The sequence below is a fragment of the Fukomys damarensis genome, unplaced genomic scaffold (genome assembly GCF_012274545.1).
Source record: "Fukomys damarensis isolate Sample0158 unplaced genomic scaffold, DMR_v1.0_HiC HiC_scaffold_15, whole genome shotgun sequence".
Lineage (NCBI taxonomy): Eukaryota > Metazoa > Chordata > Mammalia > Rodentia > Bathyergidae > Fukomys > Fukomys damarensis.
This window is the reverse complement of record NW_022900927.1, coordinates 11,509,918-11,533,851: the sequence shown is the minus strand read 5'-3', so window position 1 is coordinate 11,533,851 and position 23,934 is coordinate 11,509,918. Positions and strand designations below refer to the sequence as shown.

General features: G+C 42.5%; 1 long non-coding RNA gene across 1 annotated transcript; it reads left to right on the top strand.

Moving 5' to 3' along the window:
• The first annotated feature begins 17,254 nt into the window (after nucleotides 1-17,254).
• LOC104873983 lies at nucleotides 17,255-19,147 on the top strand. The gene is made up of 3 exons (XR_783622.2): nucleotides 17,255-17,443; nucleotides 18,232-18,716; nucleotides 18,814-19,147. It is a non-coding gene; the product is annotated as an uncharacterized LOC104873983 (long non-coding RNA).
• Nucleotides 19,148-23,934: the final 4,787 nt, after the last annotated feature.

Sequence of the window (23,934 nt, the reverse complement as noted above, 5' to 3'; positions counted from 1 at the left end):
GCACTGAAACTGGGAAGAGCGAGCACTGTCCGAGATCTGTAATAGTGACAGGTATCTGTTAAGCAAGGGCCACTAACTAGGTTTTAGACACACGTAGGCTCTTTGTGTTACATTATATGTATCTATAATGTATCTTCTACTTTTCTGCCCTAAAGCAGTTTCACAAATAAAATGAAAGGCAAGCATTCTTTTTTTTTTTTTCTTTTTGGTATCGGGAATTGAGCTCAGGACCTTGCACTCGCAAGGCAGGCGGCAGCACCACTGAGCTAAATCCCCGGCCCTGAAAGGCAAACATTCTTAAATTAACACGGTAAAGCTAAATTAGTATAGAAGTCCTTACTTTGGCTAAAAAAATGTTGTGTTTAAGATGGGCTCTTAGTTTGAGAAAAACTGAACATTTATTAAAAAAAAATCTTCACTTAAAATAGAGGGAGGGGCTGGGTTCAATCTCCAGCACAAACACAACAAATAAACAACATAACCCCAAAATACTAAGAGCCTGGTGTAACATCTGCCTATTTTCTCACCTTCTCTCCCTCCCCATACTGGCGACTGAACCCAGGGCCTTCAAACTAAGCTACATCCCCTCTCCCCACTCTCTTATTTGCTGTTTAGAGGCAAGGCTTTATTATGTACTTCAGGCTGGTCTCAAACCAAAAATGTAACCCAGGCTGGCCTTGAACTTGCAGTGATTCTCCTGCCTCAGCCTCCTGAGTGCTGGGATTATAGGTGTGCACCACCATGTCCAGTCCTCCAGCCTTTTAATTTTTTTTTTTGAGACTCAGTTTTGCTAAGTAGTCTTGACCGGACTTAAACATTTGATCCTCTTGCCTCAGCCTCTAGAGTGTGCCACACCACACCCAGCTCAATGTTATTTCATAATAAAGCATTATTGTCTAAAATACCCTTAACTTGTTAAGCAGCTAAACTTAGTTTGATTTAAAAAGTTAAATGTATTTGAGAATCAGCAATTTTATCTTTTCTCGATCAGGCAGAGCTTGGTATAATTGGAAACGTTTGGAAAGCACTAGTTAATGAGACTCCACTTTATATTCTCATAGTCAATGCCCCCCCCCCATAAAAAACTCCACTGAGTGTGTGAATGAAATCAAGATACAGTCACATGGCTAAGAAGGATGAGTAGGCCCCACGAGGAGTGTGGGGTGAGCTGTGCTAGGTCAGTTCGGCTGCTTCTCTGTCCTGGTCACTAGCAGATAGTTCCTGCTTGGAGCAGCTCAGATTCCTCACGAGAAAGGCGCTGCTCTGGTCCCACCTGAGGGCGCTTCCCCGAAAACTCATCCTGCTACTCTTCCTTTCCCTCTTGCAGATAAGCAGATACATCAGACAGACTGTGACTCTCTGCTCTCTGGCTTTACACGTGGAAACATTTACCAAATTACACAGAAAGAAATGGCAGGCTTTTTGCTGCTTTTCTTTTTAATTAGGAAAAATACCTTGTCCTTCAAAATCAGCTATTTTTACTTTGAATTTTATTTGTAATCCAAATATTGCTCTGGAAGCGTTTTTTGTAGTCTTCATTCCTCAGTTAAAAATGTTCCTGTGGGACTCTGTCATCCTGCAGTTGGCAAAGGCTTAATACAGAGTTAAATTAAATTATTAATCACATATACAAGTGAAAAATAAAGACGAGTGTGTTCAAAAACCATGCTGCTGCCTGGCTAAGGGGCAGCTTCCTGTCTACTTAAGTGGGAGAAATGAATGAGCCAGCTAGGCCAAGAGTAAAGGCAAAGTACTTGTATTTTCTACTTGTGTATATGAAATCTTAGTTTTATTGTTAAAAAAGCCACTGAAGGATACAAAGGTGATTCTTACAGAAGTTACGCCATTTCAGATCTCCTGCTACTCTGATCTAATACTGAAAAACATCCTATGCCGGTATGACATGCTACACTTCTGTGTGTGTGTTACCTGAAAGCCAGATTAAATCTTTTCTCTTTTTCTCTAATTCTGAATACTATTTTACTGAAAATCAGTCTGTCCCTTCTCCTTCACTCATACAGAAAAATCCAGCGTGGAGTTTCTGCTTAGTGAGGGCAGGGTTGAGTCTTCAAATTCTTCAGACTGGAAATTAGGGGAAAAAATAAGTTTTTACAAGCTAGAGTAAATTATAGGTTTTCATTTCTTCCACTGTTAGACAATATAATTCATTATTTCAAATAAAACAGTGAACCAGACACTCATTTTTTTTTTTTTTAGAAATGCCGTAATTCACTCCCCTAAATTATATTCAAGTGAATGTTTAGTCCAATAAATCCTCTGGAATACTAAATTCTCGAGTCAAGCATAAGCTTTATTTCTTGAATCATCATTTTAAAAATATGACCCAGGGGATATGAGAGAGTTCAGCAACTCTTAAAAGTCCTAGCATTTTCCCTGAGACTCCCTGAGACACTACAGAAACGTACAAAATGCAAAAATTCTAAGCAAGCAAGGAAGGTAATTTTATAGAGGTTCTGCTTGTCATCTGATGCCAAAAGTGCAGCGTATTTTATTCAATTAATACTACAAGAAAAGTACAACCTTGTTCATCAGATGTATACTCTACTGCCAAATAGCCTAAGGCTTTGTTTTTTATTGCACAATAACAGCTAATGTTAAAACAGTGTTAGATGATACCTTTACACAAATAACAGATCAAATACTCTAGACCTCTGATGAATTACTCCCCACGCCAGGCATCAGCAAGGCAAAAGTTCATATACTGTTAGTCTTTTGCATTTCATGATTGTCTAAAATCCATCCACTTAGTGTATGTATCTTAATTCAGAAGAAAGAAATATGTTGAGTTCCAATCTTAATACTTTGCAATTTATGTAAAACATGAAAAGTCAGAGCTGACTTTTCAGTAACAACTTGGTAATAAATGATTTTAATTTATTTGGATAAAGTTAAAATGATGTTTTTGATTCAATGTAAAATCAGTAATCAGTAGATTGGAATGCTATCTTTTTTTAGAAGGGGAAAATAAATAATGAAAAGCCAAAGCACTTAAAATTTTTCATTTATTTATTACTGTTCATTTAAAAATTTTATAGTCCTAGCAATTCTATTTCTAAAAGTAAATCCCACGAAATGATCAGAGGTATGCCAAAAAAGTCTATGTACAGGTGTTTAGAGAATAATTTTCATAACTGAAAAATAAGTATCTTGAAGATTCAACAAGATGGAATTGGTTAAGACATGATTAAACAGAAAATTATGCTGCTACAAAATGATTCCAACAGAACTAGAATGAGAGTAATATTTGTAAATTTATTAGTAGGCACACTAAAAATGGTAAAAAGAAACTAGAGGCTCCCAATGTGCTTAAAAATTTTCAATGTATAATCAAAGTGAAAATAATGGAACATTTTATCTTCTTTGCACTGTTTTTGGAACCTAGCATGTTATCTGTAGGCAGAGTGCATCTCAATCGTCCTAACTATAATCCGAGGGCTCAGCAGGCCCGGTTGCTAGTGGGTACAGTATTACATATCACTGCTATACACAATTCTCAGACCTTGAAAATCATTAACAATATATGAAAATTTAAAAACAGATTATACGACACATGTACCATAGTATTCTAACAATGCTTTAAAAATTCATGAATGGGACGAAAAACCTGGAATGGTGCATGCCAGAAAGTCTTCAGTGTTTTTCTGGGGATGCTTTTCTTCTTCTCTGTACTTTTCTAAATGTTTGACAATAAACTTGTAATATTCTGAAGTTAATGAGCAGATATGCTGTTTAGTATTTTCCAATCAACACTGATCAGATTTACGATGACCACATTCAACCCCGTCTAAGAAGCCAGGCACAGAAAAGTGCACGTACTTTGTACTTCATACTACTGTTCTCTGTCCACAGAGAATAATTCACCACTGTGAAAAAGACTTACACTTTGACTGTAAGCCCCAACATTTGCCCCTTAAATGTGGTGTGTGGATAATTACAGTGGAAGAACTGTGGGTAAATTATGTCACTGCCTGCTAAATAACCATGTGTTAGGTCTAGACAACAATAGTAAATACCCATTATTTATAATGCTGTCATTCAGAGTTCTTGAGGGAATAATGGGCAGTGTGACCAGCCCCTCCTTGTACCCCCATGCCTCGAAGAAAAGCGTAAAATTGGCGAAGATGCTAAATACAGACATCAATCCACTCTGAAACAGTGAGAGTACACTGAGATGCATGTCCCAGGCCTGACACCCCCTTCGCATGCAGAGGTCTCGTTCTGTGGGCCCCCTTCACCCTGTGCCACACGACCCCTCCCAGCAGAGGCTCTAAGGACAAAAGAAGCCCATCTGCACTCTTTGATTCCCTCATCATCAGCTCTGAGTTGTCCAGTGGGCTTCTCAGCAAAGTTCCTATCATCCTCAGGCAGGCCCAGAAAATATTCGACAGTAGAGTAATTTATTTTATTGAAAAGTATTTACTGAAAGCCTATTGAACTGGGGCTTACAGCCAGCGATTTAGCTCAGTGGTAATACACCTGCCTCACAAGTGCAAGGTCGTGAGTTTGATTCCCGGCACACACACAAAAATAAATAAATAAAAGAAAAAAGAACAATCGAAACTAAGTGGGCCTTACAGTCACTAAGAGAAGACACGAAAACAGACAGATAAACACACAGATGGTGGTCAGGCAATGAAGGGAAGGAACAGGGTTGCTCTGAAACACACAGAGCTCTGGGTAGGGCTGGGCTCTGGCAAGTCCTGGTGACAGTGACATATGGAGGGTGAGGGGTGGCCAACCAGATCAGAAGACGCTCCTCTCTGCAGAGGAGCACACTCCTGACCAAAACATGATCCCCCGGCCCAGGTCTCCATCCAGCTCCCTCCTAGCAGAGCTGGACATTAGTCCTTGCACACTCAGGACCCAGTGCTTCAGAACTAACCAAGAACTCCACTCTTAGATGCCAGGCTTTGGAACTGGGCATTTTGCTTTGGCTCCTGCTGCATTTCTTAGTGCTCACAGCTGCTCTCACCTGGACACCTGAACACAAGTGCAGAGGGCTCTCTTCTGAGTTCATGGACTCTGCTCATCTGGCCAAGATGCTGCCACTTCCTTTGGGCAACGAGATGCGAAGGCTGCCTGCACGGCCCCTGAGCTCCCCACTGTCCCCTCATCTTGCCCAGCCTCTCTGCTTTCAGGAGTGTGCTTTACTTGGTATGCAGATGTGCGGATTTTTGCCTTGTCATTATTCTCATATGATGGAAAATGTTTCCCATCCTTCAGGCGGCCTCTGGCAAGTACGCATTATTATAATTGATGACGCTCTTCAATTAACTATTTGGTAAAATTACATGCAATTCACCTATAGAGTTTTTGGGTTCTTCTCAAGTTCTCTTTTTCTTTTTTCTAGTGCTGGGGATCAAAGCCAGAGCCTCACACACACTAGGCACGTGTCTAGAGGTGTATGTGTCATGTTAAAAGTATATCCCGAGCTGGGTCCAGTGAAAATTACCTTGGAATTTCCTTGAGGCGGGAAGACTGCCGTGAATTCGATCCCAGCCTGGGATATATAGCAAGTTCAAGGACATACTGAGCTCATCATATACTGAGACCCTGTCTCAAAAAGAAGAAAAAAAAAAAGAGATGTGTGTATGGGCCAAGTCAAGGTGAGAAGGGACAAAAGCTGGACTTCCAGACACTGTGCTACACATATACCGCACAGTCACGTACTCTGGAAGCATTCTTTTAACAGCAATCCTGTAACGATAGGGAAACAAAACATGAAACGGCCTAATTCATTTCATCACCCACAGGTGACAAAACTGAGGCAAAAGGAAGTTAAAAACACAACTGCCAGGCCATCCAGAGAGGGTCCATTTTGAAGGAAGTATTAAATCTCTCGAGTCTTTGTCCAGTGCTCCGCTGGCACCGTCCCCCCACCCCCGGCACCGTGGTGGCCACCAGCCTCCTGTGACTATTTAAATTTAGAGTTCAAATTAAAAACTCATTTCTCTAGCTGCACTAGCTACACATCAAGGGCTTAACAGCCACATACAGTAGTGGTGGTCACAGTGGGCAGCAAAGAAAATAGACAAACAGGCCCCAGTCACTGCACAAATTCCTACTGGACAGTGCTTAGGGTCACACGCACTACTCCACCTCGGAATTTCCTCTTCTTCAGTACGCAGGGTATTCTTTGTGGATGCAGTGAGAGTACTGATTCCGCAACGGTACGTGGGGATGTGGGCGCCAAGATGCACCTAGCGGGAGGGAGACCACTACTGATTGGAGACTCGCATGGTAACGGGTATCGGGATTCCAGCTCAGGGCCTTTTCTCCCTTCTCTGAATTCCTACTGAGTACTGCATGCTGTAGTGCCTGAATAATTTAATGCATATATTTTGTCTTCTCGGTTAGGTTTTTAGGATCCCCAGGACAGAGCACCGCACCTTATTCTTCACCCGCCCCAACTTGGACTACAGAGTGCAGAGACACACAGCAAGATTTCCTGTCTTGAAGTGCATTGTGTAATGACACCTGATACAACTTCTGCTGTGTCACATGCACAGTTCCACTCCTCGTCCTCCTATTTTGTTTATTTTTTTGGAGACAAGGTCTCACTACGTAGTTCAGGCTGGCCTTGAAGTCACTATGTAGCCCAGGCTGGCCTCAAAACTGATGCTGACCCTCCTGCCTCCACCTACTATAAATAAATAAATAAATATGTATGAAAATGTATATATATACACACACACACACACACATACATTTTTGTTTGTTTTGTTTGTTTTTTGAGACAGGGTCTCACTATGTAGTTGAGACTGATCTGGAACTCACTATGTAGCCCAGGCTGGTCTCGAACTCACAGTGATCCTCCTGCCTCAGTCTCCCGAGTGCTGAGATTACAGCTTCCACCCACTATTGTAAGCATGTGCCATCATGTGTGGCTCTCCCTTTTTTTTTTTTTTTTGTACCAGGGATTGAATTCAGGACCTTGTGCTTGCGAGGCAGGAACCACTGAGCTAAATCTCTGGCCCTCTCCTTTTGTTTTAAAAACACATTCAATCTTTAACCAAACCATTGATTGTCTTAGATTTCCTAAATGACAAATACTGGCAGCTGTACTATCTCAACCTCAAGAAAAAACAGGAATATTGATTCTATTTAACAGTCTTAAGATGAATTGTAAAATTTACTATATTGAAAATAATTTAAGGAATATGGGCATATGTGTGTGTGTGTGTGTGTGTGTACAGTATTTGATAGCCAAGGCACAATCAATTGAACATTAATGTTCTGTTTTACAGTTGAAAAGAATTAAAAAGTTTCCCAAAAGAATACAGTCAGAACTATCGTGTCTTTATATTCCTGAGACCTTATATCCTGCCTGGAAAACAGAAAGCAACCTTTTTAAACAGGACAGCAGGCACCCCTATAATCCTCAGTATAATTTTCCATCAACAATTTCCTATTTTTCTAGAAATCGGAGTGGTTATCAGTTATTAATTAGGAGCTTTGCCATTAAGTTTAAAAGGTCAGTCTTTTTTTTGTATTTTAAAAAGTCGCATGTTTATACATTTTTAAGAAATAAGAGTCTTTTGTGCCTTCTTACAAAGCAACTAAAAACAAGTTTTATTAATGCAGAAGACGGAAAGAAATGTGAAGCATGCTGGGGCTCTGGTTTTGATTTTGGACTTCAGAGGAAGTCAGAGAAGTGGTGGTGCAGAGCCCTCAAATTGTAAGCCAAACTCCTGGAGAAATCTGGTACAGTGGATCCTCGAGTTACGGCCTGACATATGAACAACTTGGGTTAACTAGGTTACTGGAAGATTCACCTGCCTCTTGTTATCTATAGCATGTACCCGGGTAAACATCCAGGTCTCACTGTGCTGACTGAGTTATAACCAGCCCTGGGAACCGATCGAGTTCGTCTAAGTCAAGGGTCCATGGTATTCCTCCAGTGTGCATCCAGGCGGGCTGAGTGTGACTGCTACAACAGATCACTCCACCTAGGCCGGGTAATCAGGAATTACAGTACGGACAACACAAACCTCTCTGGTTTTGTTTAAGATCATGTTTGATACATTAAAACACGGAAATGCTAAGCCGGGCATGGTGGTGCACGCCTGTAACCCCAGCACTCGGGAGGCTGAGACAGGAGGATCGCTGTGAGTTCAAGACCATCCTGGGCTACCTAGTGAGTTCCAGGTCAGCCTCAACTACATAGTGAGACCCTATCTCAAAAAAAACAAAAAAACAAAAACAACAACAACAAAAAAACCCAACCAAACAAACAAAAAAGATGGAAATGCTTCAAGAATTAAATCAATAGTTTAATTCATGTTACACAAACCGAAGCCAATGAAAGTCTGTGCTGAGATTCCTCAAACTCCCACGTCACTGTGTGTGTGTGTTTGTGGGGGTAACTGCACGACCGCAGCCTTTTCCCCAGGAGGAGAGAAAACTACACTGGCAGAAATGGCAGCAGTTCAAGATCGGAGAGAACACCAACTCTCTGCTCAGCCTTCTCGAACTACTGGCTCTGGGAAAGTCGATTCTCTGGTTAAGACTTGGTTTTGTCATCTGGGAGAGAAATACAAATGGAGCTTTGAATGCAGTGTGGGCCCCATGGCACTGGGCATTTAGCATACAGTAAGCATTCACTGAATGCTAGTCATTTTTATGAGAACCGAAAGATTTATCATTAGTGTCCATGAAATGTTCTCTCCCACTTCCATCAATCCCCCCTCACAGTCCCCTACTTTTATATTTGTATTTAGAAATCTTCCCTTTTTTTTTTCTTTTTACACTGGGGATCAAACTTGGGACCTTGCAGGCAGGCAGCAGAACCACTGAGCTAAATCCCCGGCCCCTGGAAATCTTTCCTTAAGAGACACAAAATATCTGTTTGTGAGAGGAGCAAGAGAGGTAAAACAAACAAACAAACAAACAAAAAACTACCAAAAAACAAACCAAAAAGTATTTTATCTATGGCGCTAGTCAGCTTTGGGAAAGGTTTATATTCGCACGTGATTTCTGGAGTCCATGGTCGGCAGGGCCATTGCTTTTAGGCCTCAGGGGAAGTGCTCAGTGGCAGTGGTGGGGAGCACGGAGTGGAGTAAAAACACACACCACGGCTGGGAGGTGAGAGCGGGCAAGGAGGGCGTGGGGTGATCCTGCACACCCAGGATGGCCCGTGGATCTCCTGTAGTCTGCCTTTCTTAGACGCTCTGCCACCTCCCAAATGCCAGAGGGTCAAGCCTTGTTCAAGATCCAAGCATAGCACCTGCTCACCAAAACGCCTGACAGCCTCATCCAGAGACAAAATGATTCAGAGACTCTGGAGTACACTTTCAGGAAATATGCTGATATACAAATGTGGCATAAGATGCACTCTTTCAGGAGAAAAGTTTTAGCCACAAGGCTGCTGAAGTAAGATCTCAAAGGCTCAGAACAGAACAGAAGTTCATACTCATATCCACAATTTATAATGTAAAGGAAAAACTAACTTGTGGCACAAAGAGGATTGTTTCAGTCCTGAATTATCTAGTTTCACTGCTGTTATTGTGCCAGCTGCACTCTTACTGCAACAGAGCCAATGGAGGCAGAATAAAGACTGCTTTCTTCATCGGAGTCAAGGGATGGTCTCCCCAGGATCTGCCCCCAAAGGTGGCAGCACCCATCCTCAGCCAGAAACCTCTCAGAAAGGGTCCGAGGTGCTCATCCCCTACACCAAGCTGACCTTCCTCTGCAGGGGGAGTAGGGGGATAGTCTGCATTCAAGATCAAGTCTGTGCCACTACAAGCCAATAGAAAGAGTCCCCACTCTCTTGTGGGCACAGGTTCAGGGAGCTCTGTGCCAAGGAAGAGAAACAGGGCTTGAAACTTCCCATTTCCAACGGGGCTGGTGATACATTCCTGGCAGTACTCTGGGAGGCTGAGGCAGGAGGATCACAATTCCACAGAGTCCAGCCTGGACGACTCATTGACTTGATGAGACTCTCAAAATAAAAACTAAAAAAGAAGGCCGTGGATGGAGCTCAGTGTAAAGGTGTTGGCTTTAATCCCCGGTAGTAGAAGAAGGAAGAGGAAATGGAGGAGGAGGAGGAGAAGGAGAAGGGGGAAGGCAAGGGGAGGGGAAAAGAAGACAGGGAAGATATCAAAGGGGAAGCAGCAGCAACAGCTTCGCATCTCTGCAGTCCTTTCCAGTGAACAAAGTCACACGAGAACCCACTTAAACACATTCCTGATGGGGCAAGCGTAATTATCTTATCTTAGGGAGAAAATGAGACTCGGAGAAAACATGGCGTGCCCTGGAAGTCTCTGCAGCTAGGCGAGTTGCAGAGCTGGAAACTACAGTCCTATCCACCCATGGGCCAAGCGTGGGAAGGAATAGGGGAACAGAGACATGGGATTTCGAGGCGACAGTGCTAGGTCCCATTAAGTGGTGGCTCTTGTAACTTTGGTTTTATTTTTTAATGATGTCAAAGAAACTAGTTATAAACTAGAGCCTTAATGCATTTTATAACATCAATATTCAACATTTTGATTTGCTTTAAAATGTTTTTTAGCAGCTTTTCCCCCTCCTAACTGGGATCCACACTAGTACACTAGTACACTAGTACATCTGCGCTGCGTTTCTCAGTCTCTTTTGTCTTTTTAGTCTAGAGTGGCATCCCCATGTTTCTTTCAATGATACTGACTTTTTGAAGGGTTGGGACAGTTGTCCTGTAGCAGGGACCATGCTGCTGGCTTAGCAGTTTGTCTTGTATTTTAGCATATTCTGCTGGCCTACTATGGTCTCAGTGTGTGTGCGCATTTGCTGAAACTCATGAGCAAGGAGATGGCATTAGAAGGTGTGGGCTTGGGTAGGGACTTTGTGAGTGGGATTAGTGCCTTTTTAGACAAGGTTCCAGAGAGCTCCCTGTTCCTTTCATGGTCTGAGGACACAGGGAGGAGTTGTCATCTCTGAAACAAAAAGTAGGATTTCATCAGACTTTGCATCTGCCAGCCTCTTGACCTCCGCCTTCCCCACCCTCAGGAGCAGTGAGAAATAAATCTGGTTTTTATAAGCACCGAGTCTAAGGGATTTGGTTCTAGCAGACCCAAGGGACTAAGGCATCATCTATTTCCTGTGAGCTGTGTAAAGGGTTGTTTAGATCTACATTAAATGTTCTTGGAAAGAGGATTTTTACTGTGACGTTGTGTAGTTCACATTGCTTCATATCAGTAAATAAATCAGATTGTGGGACTATTATTGAACTTAAGGGTAATCACGTAAGGGCTGGGAATGTAGCTCAGTGATATAGCACTTGCCTAGCATGTGCAAGGCCCTAGGTTCCAACCTCAGCACTGGGGGGAAAGAAAGGAGCAATCGCTTGACTTTGTGGGTGAGCACTAGTTTTTTCCATTACAAAATACAAGTGTGGGGCTGGGGATTTAGCTCAGCGGTTCGGTGGCCTGCCTCGCAAGTGCAAGTACCCGAGTTCGATCCTTGGTAGCACAAACAAAACCAAACCAAACATAATACAAGTGTGCTCTTTTCCATCGCCAGTATATGCAATGTATATATAGTTATAGATAACTATCAGGGGCAGAGTCAATATCCTATTTCACAACAACCTTTATACTGGGTGGCTGGTTTTTGTTGTTTGTTGTCTATCATCGATCTCATTATCATTAAAGCCTGCTCACAACATTCAGATTTGGGGTTAAGAATCTTGTGAGGCCAAGTCTCCCCCATTCCTGTTCCTGGTGTGGACAAACTTTAGGCCCATGGCACAGATGTAGCAGTGAAGGGGCCACACTTTACCTTTTGCACTCACAGAATTCTATCAGAAGGAGCCAGAATCACTCGCCACCCAGAATGCTAAAAACAATGCTAGCCATCAGTAAAACTCTTATGCTTTAAAAAATTTTGTTTTGCCAACATTTTGCTATATGCACATGTGTTTAAGAGCAAAACAGTGCATGCTAAAGGGTGTGTATACACACACACACACACACACACACGAGGCAACCACTTATATCTCATATAGCTAATTCTTCTGAGATTTACTTTCATATTTCTGTTTTTTGTCTGCTTATTTTTGGTTTTTTGAGACAGGGTCTCGCTATACAGTTCAGGCTGGCCTTGAACTCACTATGTAGCCCAGGCTGGTCTCGAACTCACAGTGATCCTCCTGCCTCAGTCTCCTGGTGCTGGGATTACAGGCGTGTGCCCACTATGTCAGGCTCATATTTCTAAATACTATACAGATACTGCTTGACTTTAACAGCTGAGACATTCTTTCTGACTTCCTGTTACAACAGATGAGGACCAGCTGTTTTTGCTTTTCCTTGTTTTCAAGGGTGAGGATGCTGAATTCGGACAGCAGTGAGCTCACAAGTGCAGCAGGCCTGAGCACCTTGCTGGATGCCACTGGATATCACCTGACAGGTGCAAGAGGCCGGGCGCTACACAGCACAGCACCTGTCATCAAGGCCGAGCAGAATGGAGAGGCTCCTCTCCCACACTGCCTGGCAAGATTCTGGTAATCTGTTTTCCATTTTAGTACTTTCTCGATAAGCATTAAAACTCAACACACTGGACTAGTCTTAAAGGGAGATTGATCTTGAAACTAATGTGAATGACCTAGTTAAACAAAGACTGCGGCTAAAAGAATTTTTCCAAGTAATCTCTTCCTCCTCCTCCTTTCCCTTGCCCCATTTTCTCCTGCTCCTTCTCCATTCCTCACCCTCCCTCTCCCCTCTCCTTTTTGGTTGCTGGGGAATTGAACACAGGCCCTTGCTCTGCCACTGAAATACATACCCAGTCCCAAGTTAGTTAAACATCACTCTGTCTCTCCTTTCTTTCAGGTATGTTCTGCTGTTCTTATTTGTTCATTCATCTGTTTTGTTCTAAGGCCTCACTATGTTGCCCAGGCTGGTCTCTAGGCCCTGGGCTCAAGCCATCTTCTTGCCACAGCCCTTAAAGCGGCTGGGATTACAGATATACCCACTGCTTCTGACTCCCAAGGAATTTCTTCATCAGCAATAAAGAAAGAAGATCCTAGATGTAAGAACATAATTATTATAATATGGATGAGCAAACACCTCTGAAAATGCATGTGAGAGGCCCTGGAGTTATACAGGCTCAGAATCTGGCCTTGGCCTTACAGAGCCTCAAATTCTAATGCTAGGTCAAAAAAAGGAAGAAGTATAAGTTGTGAATATTCTGCATGGGCTCCCACCTCAATATATCTCAAAGTGCTTACAGGTAACATTAACTAAAGTGCAGTATCTATACATTTGAAATGGATCGGCAATCAATCATAGATGAAATCATGTTATGAAGAGACAAAATGAGAGCACTGGACATAAAAGTGAAAACAGATTCATACAAGGGAAGGAACTTTCCATCTAACTTGATTTTGGCTCTGTTTTTCTGTTTTTCAGGAATATTTGAGGCGACAGACGAAAAGAATTAAATGTTTTTCACTTAGAACCTTTGAAAGTGGTGAATGTTCTATTTAGCATTCAAGAATTTCTCAAGCTGACTTCCACAGCCAGAAAGCTCTTAAATTTAATGGCTGATGGGCTGGGGATTTAACTCTGTGGCACTGCGTCTGCCTTGCAAGCGCAAGGTCCTGAGTTCAATCCCCGGTACCAGAAAAAAGAATCTTTGGCAGAATTACGTAGTTTTATGAACTTTCTGACCATTTCCTGTTTCATTGCTGCTGCCTTTGGGGCCTTTCATTTTCATTGCATTTCAACTATTTTGTAAGAAAGGAAAAGAAAAATCAAACTAGCTATTTTGATTACATGTTACTAGTTTGGACAAATTATACTGTTTTGTGTTGAATTGGTTCCAGTTGCCAAATATTTGTGTACACTTGCTGATACAGGCGCCATCTAGAGGAGATGGAATAATTCCTAACCCTGTACCGTTATTTCCTTCATGAGTCTGTCTCCTGCGATGGAACCAGGGCATTGCCTGGGACCAGCTCTAGTGAACCTCTCCCTTACCCATCTTCCCCGCACTCCCGAATGGCAGAAAGAGCGAGCGCGTGTGGGGAAAACTGAATAATCTTGGACTGTGACCTAAAATTTTGGAATTTCAGTTTACTCATCTGAAAATGAGGCTAACAATACACATTTATAAGTTCCTGGGACAGATTATGTGAAATAGCAGAGGCACCAGAGCCAGAAGCACAATGCAATGGATAAAATTCCAGGATTTGGAGTTGGAGTTGAACCAGTGGGGCCCACATGCCAATTTTGCCCCTCTGCACCTGTGCTTCTCAGTAGGTTACTTATCTTCTCCAAGGCCCCATTTTCCTATCTGCAAAACAGAAAACATAATACATCTAATTCTTATTCACTCATTCTTTTTTTTTTTTGGTGCCAGGGATCGAACCCAGGGTTGCATGCATGCTGACTCAGTGGTCTACTGCTCACTGAGTCACAACCACAGCCCTGATGTTATTTTTAAAGACTGTGGCACAGCTTTATTTAAACGATTGTCATTAGGCCAAATCAGACTGAAAGCCACAAACTGGGTAAGTCCACTTGTAGGTTTCTCAGATTAACAACACGATATACCTAATAAGGGTAGAGATACGCTTATAACTGATATTTATTTATGAGAGAAGAAAATCAGTTTATATATACACACACACACACACACACACACACACACACTGTATGGAGAGCACAAAAAATCTTAAATTCTCTTACTATGACACAAAAAAATTCTATTCTTTGCTTTCTATGCATGAAGCAATACAGAAGACCAAGTAGTGAGTCCAAAGAAGTTAACACATGGAACTTCCACGAGAAGATCTCAGTGAGGAGAAAGATAAGGCACTCGTGTACACTAGAAATGCTAGCAGTAGGAATGCAAGCCCAAGTCTCTGAGGATCCTGCGGTTTGTGTGAAGAAGTAGGTAGGAACTTGTGTGGCTTCCAGCTTTCTAGCTACAGGTTGCCACGGCCCACAGGAAGCCAGAGTAAGGGCACCAGGACCGATACCAATTAACAACCTGGACGTGTGCCAGCGTGCCTCACTTTCCAGCCATTGTGGGCATCAAGCTGTTGATTTGGTCAGGGTTCAGACAGACATCAAACAAGCTCCAGCAGAGCCCACACCTGAAGGAGTTGGTGTGAATACAAGATAAGAAAAAACGTAACAGGGAGAGAAAGGTTATTTGTTAAAGTCGATTTCGACACAGCTTCACGAGTCACATGCAGAGTTCTCAGCTCAGGGATCATGGTGATACGAGGCCACATCTTTACGCCTCAGCCTGCCACATGTGGGCCTCTCCACCTGGTGACTCAAACACTCCACTTTGCTGCTCCTCACCTCCCCCTCCTAGGGAATGCACACACCTCCTCCCGGAAGTGCTGAAATGGGAAACGTGCAAGCGTCCAGAGGATTCCCCTTCCTACCTGACTTCTGCAGGAGACGACTTCCCAGGCTGGCCTCACCTTCTCTAATTTCCATTCTCCAGAACGCTGCCACAAGGAGAATCCCCTAGAAGATAAAATCTGAGTTCCTTTTAGCACAGTATCCAAGGGCATCATTATCTGGCCCCAGCCTACTAGTCTCACCTGAACTTCCAATACTCTTCCCTTGAACTTCGTGTTCTGGAAACATCTAATTACCTAAGAGATTCTTCAACCTCCCCTGCTTAAGGGCCCCTCACCATGTGGCAACCAAGAATCACTGACTCCTGCCCGGCCAAGCTCAGTTGTATTTCTGTACTGACTCTTTCCAGATGCCTTTCCATGGGTAATGATGCTATCCTGTATCATGATGGCTTTGCACCCATAAACTGTAAGTACCTCGAAGTCAGGGACAGAACCCTTAAACATCGTCTCTCTTCAGCCTGCCACACAGGAGCCCACCCAAACAAAATTACACTGAATAATGACTGTTGTGGTTTGTGTCTAGATGTCCTCCCAAATCCTCATGCAGTCTTTGGTAGGGCTTTTCAGAGTGGCTGGATCTAGAGTGTGTGATGCTGGATCAAGGGTGTGCGATTACTAAATCAGTACGCAGATTAGTCTGGCACCACCCTAATCCTGGTAGCCTAGATAGAGTAGAAAAGGGCCAGAAAGAAGTGGCTAAGAAGGGCCCTTCCTTGTTTTGCTACCTTCTTCCGGCCATGAACTGTTTCTCCTCTGTGATGCCTGTCTGCCATGCCACCCTGCCTTGGAGTCAGCTGATTATGGACTAAAACCTCTACAAACTGTGAGCTAAATAAACCTTTCCTTTTTTAACTCTGTGTGTTGGGTATTTTGTCTCAGCAATGAGAAAAGTAACTAAGCCAATGACTAAACTTTAAATCTAGGATACGGTATCATTTGGTTAAAACCAACAAGCTTGAAGAACTCCACTGCAAATATTCATTGTTTACAGCTGGGTTTGGGGAACTCGGATGGAATATGCTCCCTCAGTTTATCCTTTCCCTGAATCTGCAAAAATATTCAATCTCATGGGTTTTACAATAAGATAAAGAAACAAAGTGTATTTGTGTAAGTGAATTTACTCAGTTTTGAACTCTGGTCAGCCGATATTCAAAAAAATTTTTCTATAATATTTCCAATTTTCCCTCTCAGCTATCAAACAACAAATGAACAAAAAACACCATCAAAGCAAAAGCAGCAAGGCGGCAGAGACTTGGCACTAACTTATTTCTGAGAACTTTGAACATTTACTTTCAAAGCCCACGTATGAGGTGGGGGGTGTCTTGAAATTGTCAAAAGGGGTGGTTTCCTTGGCATCCCTTGAGAAAGTGGGAAGCAGACAAAATGCCCAAGGTAGTAGGGCCGAACTCTAAAATCCTCAGGTTTTGAGGATTCAGATAATTGCAATAAGTGACTTTCTTTGGGAATTAATAGAAACCATCTGTAATGATAAAGCTGAGCTCTGCAATTATTTGAGAAAAAAATGTGCTGTAGTCAGCAAAAGCCTTATTGAGGAAGCCTGCTAGACATACGTATTTTTTATAATTAAAGCCAATCGCATTCATTAATTTATAAACGCTGTTTTGATCAGCTGCCTTTATTTCTTATTTATCAGCACCACCCTTGTTAATATGCACCTATGCAACCTTCAATTTTAAACTTAGAGGAGTTTAAATAACTATAATTGTACAGACAGCTGTGATCACCCCAGAGTGTCGAGGCAATCTTGAGACAAAATAAAGACAGGGAAAGAAACGTCTGCTGTGAATGACATATCTGCCTTCTGGGTCCAATACCTATGGCTCCTAGAGCTCTTTTCCTTCCCTAGCAAACAGGAAGTTGGCAGCGAATCTCCAAACGAGCTTCCTTTGAACTGGTCATCTCCATGCTCCGGGTGATGCTAACGAAGGTTCTGAGGGCAGATGGGGAGGGTTCCAGGAACACAGGCGGCTTTTGTTACACGGCAGCCTGCAGAACAGAGGGAGCCAAGATGTCCCCTCTGAGTGGCCGTAAATATTGACCCACCTGTGAAGGGTAAGGGTGCCATCACTGTATGATGGTAAATAAATAAAGAAAGGAGAAACATGTGCACAAGCCAACTGCTTGAGGCCCATCTCCGCTGTGTGTGGCCAGGGGCGGAGATGTTTATTTGGACATGGTTCCTTCTGAAAGGAAGCCAGTGGACTGCTTTTGGATGGGTCCAGTGCTAGAGCCCAGTTAATTTCATAAGCAGAGTCCATGTAGTTATTCGTCAACTACAAGGAGTTTGAATTTTTAAAACCAGCTGATTAACATTACTCCAGCCCATCACAAAAAACTAGAATCAACAAACAAAAAAACAAGACCACCACCAAAACTGCATTTTATTTTTACAATGATAAAATAGTCAGGCCAGGGATTTAGCTCAGTGGTTCTGCTGCCTGCCTCACAAGCACAAGGACCTGAGTTCGATTCCTAGTACCCCCCCAAAAAAATTTAAGTCTTTTTTTAGGGCATATTAATTACCCAGAATATGGGGGTTGTTGTATATTCCTGAAATCCCAGCACTTGGGGAGCTGAATGTAGCAGGATGGCGAATTTGAGCCCAGCCTGGGCTACACAGTGAGACCCTGGCTTAAACAAAAACCAAACACAAAAATATATCAATTATACAGAACAATCAGTTTCACCGTGGCATTCCCCTGTGTACATACGACATACTTTGATCACAACCATTCCCACGCCTCTCCTCTAGTCTTCCCTCCCCCTTGCCCTGGTCCCCTTCCTCTTCTAATAATCTTGTGTTTGTGATTTTTATTCTTAATACCACTGTGGCCAAACAGCATCATAGTCACAGTAGGGACAGGGAAGAAGTCCTCTGGCACAGCCGACACGGGTCCCGCAGCCTAGAAGAAGACATTTCTCCTCTCTTCCTCTGACAAGGTCTGGAGGACAGAGTGACCGGACGGCCTCAGGCAGCTGTGAACAGGACTAAAAAGCAGCACTGGGAAGGGGACTGTGTACAGCAACTCTATTTTAAATAGAGTTAAACACAACTGATTTCCCCTGAGAACAGGGAAGTGGCTCTTAGGATATGAATATGCACCTCCAGGTTCTGAAAACTTTTTTTTCAAATAAAGTGTGTGCTTGTTGCTAACAGGCAGATGGGCACCAGCTGAGGGATTTGGGTGTCTCTCAGCTCCAACATCCACCAGCAGGGTCACTCGGACCCATTACTTAGCCTGACCTGCAGCTTACGCACCTCTCAGACACAGCTAACAGCAGCAAATGCGGGTGTGATGGGATGAGAGCATCCACGGTGCACAAGGTAAGAAAAGTATGGGAGTTACCCTAATTATCTTTTTAAAAGGAGACTGGAACAGGACTCCGGAGGTGGCTTATAGTTTTTCCTCTTTGGTTAACAGTTCACAGGTTGTTAAAAGGAGAAACTTGAAAACTTATGGAAGGAGAAGAATCACTTGAGGCGAATCAAGTTGCTACTAGAAAAGGAGAAGTTTCAAGCTTAAAAAAGACTTTCAGCTCAATCCAAGCGAATAAAGGGAGAGAATTTGTTAAAGCCAACAGAGTCGAGCTCTGGACAAGGAGGCAAAACACCTTGGTGCAAGGTCGTAACACACAGTGCCTTCCCCTGAAACGGGGCCCAGGCTCCCTTCACCAACCTTTTCCCTAAGCGATACTGTGGCAACTTCGGCAGCACATGTACTAAAATCTGCAATTTCAAGTTTGAATAAAACAAAATGGACCTCAAAGTAGATAATGCAGTGCTCACGTAGGTGAGATAACCTGTTCAAAAGTGCAATCGCAGGTGGGAAGTCAAAAACAGTTTTCAAACTCTTTTAGAATATGTAAGTTCTATTAGAATATAAAGGAAAACAAAACAGACTGAGCTCAATGACACTGTTTCATTATTAAATGGCATTACTGTGCCCATGTATGTGAAAAACAATCTTAATGTGGGAGTATAAAATCAGCTTAGCAATGTTTCTTTTCATTGCTTTTCTTACTCTTCACCTTTAAAAGTTAACACCTTTCACAACATACCTGAGTGCTACATGCACATAATTAATTTTCTCACACAAGGTAACACAAAGCTCTGTAGTCTGATGTTCTGTCAAATTGCAAACAACACAAGAACTCAGGACTGGAAATGTTTTCATGAGGGCATTTCATGGCTTAACAAAAAATCTGAAGTGTAACAAATGGCTATTTGTAAGCTCTAATACATTCTACATATTTCAACAGTAAGAAATATGGGTAACATTAAGGGACATTTCTAAAAGCCATCTCTCCAGATCCCTTCTGGAATGGCCATTGTCTTTCTAGTACAGCATCTTCTGTATGTGCTATTGGTTGTTCAGCATTAGCAATAACCTCACTTCTAACCCCAGTCCCTGTATAAACCTTCGATTATGTGAATGGCCCATAGAGTAAAAAGAATTACACCTTTCACTATTTAATCACCAAATTTGATTTTCATTGCAAATAGCCTGGGGTTAAGTCTGTGATATTACTAATCTCTTAATTTCACTTTGGAGGTAAGCAAACATTTACTACCCCACTGGGGGGGGGGCTGAATACAATCCATATTCTTTTCTGTGATTCTGGCATAAAGCCCTATTGATTATGTTCAAGTGGCCACTTACAATGTCACCTTAAGCAACTGGTACTTGAATTCACCAAATGAGGTTTTCTAGCTTGGCAGAAGTAAAAAGCAACACGTCTCATCACAGCCCTTTTAAGCTCCAGCTTAAAACGTTTCAGTGGCTTCCCAGGGTTCAGGGGGAAGCCCTAAATTCTTGAGGCAAGAGGAAGATTTCAGCATGACAAGATCCAAATATGAGCAAGGGGGAGGGACCCGGCCCCACCCCGTAGACAGGCTCGTCTTTTCTCTTCCTAGTAACATCACCCCCAAAGGAACCACAGTGATACCTAAGAATTTCACAAACAGTGTGTCATTTAACCCTCACAACTCCGCTGTATGGGGTGCTATTATGACTATCACTCATAGAAGAGGCTTCACGACCTGTCTGGCATCACCGAGTTGGGAAGTGTCCAGTGTCACAGTCATGATTCAAACACAGGCCATTGTACTTGGTCTTGAACCTTATTTGAGAAGGATCCAATATAAAGCTGGGCCTCCAGACATTTTTTATATCAGTGACTGAACAAATGAGTTTTATAATCAGTCTAGAAGAAGTCTGTACAGACTGTTATGGTTTGGATCAAAACGTCTCCCAAAAGGCTCATGTGTTCAGAGGTGGGTCTTTTAGAAAGAGATTGGAAGTTCGATGGAACGAACCTCATCAATGCATCACTCTGCTGACGGGTTTATACTGAACAGGCTCTTCAATGGGGACCCAACTGGAGGAAGCTGCTCCCTGGGGTTGTACCTTGAAGGGTATATCCTGTCCCCAGCCCTGTCCTCTCTCCCTGGTTCTTTCTCTTTCCCAGCCGCCATGAAGTAAGCTTCTTTCTTCCACCATGCTCCTCTGCCATGATGTTTCTGCCTTGGAAGCAGCCCACCATGGACTGAAACCTTTAAAACTGAGCCAAAATAACCCTTTCCCCCTTTAAGTTGTGTATGGTATTTTATCATAGCAACAAAAAGATGATTAACACACAGTCCATTTCTACTTCTTAATTTTCCCCATGTGTATAACCGGGCTTTGAAGGAGTAAAATGGACAACAGAGGCATGTGGAATTAATAAACTATTCACAAATGTCTATCCTTATCCTTTGTTCAACAGATACTTCTAGGCACTCAGGGTACGTAAGTCGACCAGGTGAGGGTGGGGCACTGTCCTGCCCTCAGTGGCTTTAGGGTTAATGCAGGTCACAGAACAAGGAAGAGGCCGTTCAGTACTATCAGACTGCTGGGTGCTACTTGGTGACAGGAGGATGTGCAGTATGTTAAGCCTTGGGAGGATTCAAGCCAATGTTACACTGTTTGCATTAAGTGTTAACCTCTTATGGACTAGCTGGGAACAGTGGAGTAGGACACATATATAAACGGCCACATCTTTGGGACAGTGCCTTTCAAATTCTAAACAAATTGCAAACTCAAGCACATCGGTCCTCTCCCATGTGCTAGCACAACAGACAATCTCTAATTTACAGCCTGTCTCGCAGTACAAGTTTCCCTTAAAGCCAGGGGAAATCAATAATCAAAACAACAAACAGAACCCCAGGTTTTCTATTTCCAGTCACATACTGTTCTCCTTCCTTTCCGCAAATGCTCTATGTTTAAAGATGTCCACTTTAAAGTCATTGGCAGAGTGGTGCATGCCTGTGATTCCAGCACTCACGAGGCTGAGGCAAGATGATTACAAATTTGAGATGAGGTCAGCCTGAGCTACAAAGTAAGACTCTAGCTCAAAACAAAACAACAACAACAACAAAAAAATAGAAACAAAACAGAAAAACCCCAAAGTTTGGAGTCAGAAGAACTGTCTCTCCTTATTTTTTGCTATGCACAATTCAGGGAAACCTTAAGTTGTTACAAATTCCAAGGTTTCTGTGGTAGTCACCATTTTTATACAAAAGTCAAGTCAAAATTTTAGGTTTCATGACTGTTCCATGACACCATGCAAAGGTTTTCTTTACCTATATAAAAGATCCTTAAATACACACTAGGCTACTCATTATAACACAGTACAAGCCGTTTCAATCAAAAAGTGCACAGCTTTGACATTTTATAATAAGAAACTGTCACTTTTAGAATTTGATTAGACAATTCTAATAGCAGGCTGGAGTCATTCAACTTGGCTTTTCAATAGACACTTCTCAGGCTTAGTGATTGGCATGTTGGAGTAATGACAATCTCCAAACAGGCTTCCAAGATGGTGTCTCTAAAGACGGGATACACACCAACTACCAGTGTTTCTGTATTGCTTAACCATGCCAATACGTCTTCAAAATAAAAATATTCCAAATTGCATAAACAAAATGTAACAATTACCTCTCGGACTGTTACATTCTTTGGTGAGAAAGGTAAAGGATATTCTGTGAAACACTTACATCCCTTTAATTTGAAAGTAATACATAAGAAGCATTTCATAGTAATTCTCTTTATCCATCATTACTATTAAGGAAGAAAAGGGGGAGGGAACAACCAATAATTTGTTAATGGTGTAGCAGAGAAACCCAAGTTAATTAAGACAAACCCCAAAAAAGGCACAATGTTTCCAAAGATTTACTACCATTTTATTGAAGGGCACACTTTCTTTAAAATTCCAGATGTGAAATCGCCTTAGGAGAATTCCGTTGCTGTTGTGGAAAATGTGGGGGAGGTGGAAGGCTCCAACAGGACGCTGCTTGTCTGGGTCCCGGCCCTCTGCCTGGGCCAGTAATGCCAGCTGAGCAGCGGGCACTGACCAGGGCTTGGGGCTAAGGCTGCCCGCTGCCTTGGGTTATGCAGCTACAAAGCAACACTGTTTTAATGTCTTTCCTGCAGAAAGTAATAACGCGCTCTTTCTTGGCTTTCATGATCTTATTTTCTTCTAAAGAACTTCATTTTCCTCTAAAGGAGTTAGTGCTGAAATATATGGCAGGATTTTTGGTTTGTTGTTTTGTTTCTGGTTGTTTTTTGTGTGGTACTAGACGCGAACGTGCCAGTCAAGTGCTCTAACCCTGCGCTACATCCCCAGCCCTTGCAATATTTGCTTGAAAATAGCATGTCAGTCAGGGGTGCTATACTGAGCAACTAAGAAATTGTTGAAAGAACTGTTGTAGATTGAGTTAATTTTTCTTAGTCAAATAGCTAGGATATAGGCAGTAAATTAAAAAAAAAAAAAACCTGACATTTAACCAGATGTGCCAAATGGCATGATTGATAGTGTCATTTTTCATTTGCAAGAAGTCTTAGCTTCCAGGCTGCAGTGCAGAGCATAAATTTCTGTAGAAAATTAAGAAGTTGGGAGTACTAAAGGGTCTCAAAATGGAACATTTCTATTTCCAAAAAAGAAAATCAATGGACATTGAGATCAGGCCTCCATGAAATACTAGACATGCATCAAAATTCCCACAAAGAAATCGTTTTTCTTCTTTGTCACTGCCATCCTATCTCTTTTCAAATTGTTTCTTGGTGCCTTTTTGAAAATAACATTAACTGACATAATCCATTTGCTTTGTCGGGGATCTTGAATTCAGAAACCCTAGTGAGCTGTAAAGATGCTTAATGGTACCCCTTCCTTATTAACACCTCCCTCCAAAACCACTCGGGACTTCCCAGATGAGGGAAAGGTCCTCACTTCTCTCTTCAAGAAATACAGGTAACTCACCTTCTCTGTGGCACTGGTATCAATTCTACCTGACTCGATTGATATAACACATTTTTTATTTTTTTGAAATAAAGTTTCGCTACATAGCTCAGGCTGCCTCAAACTTGCAGTGATCCTTCTGCCTCAGCCTCCCAAGTGATGGGATTACAGATGTTTGCCAGCATGCTCGGTGACAAAACACGTCTTTATCAAGTGCCCACAGTAGGGGACCTTACAATTCAGGTGTGAAGACTGGAGCCGGTGCT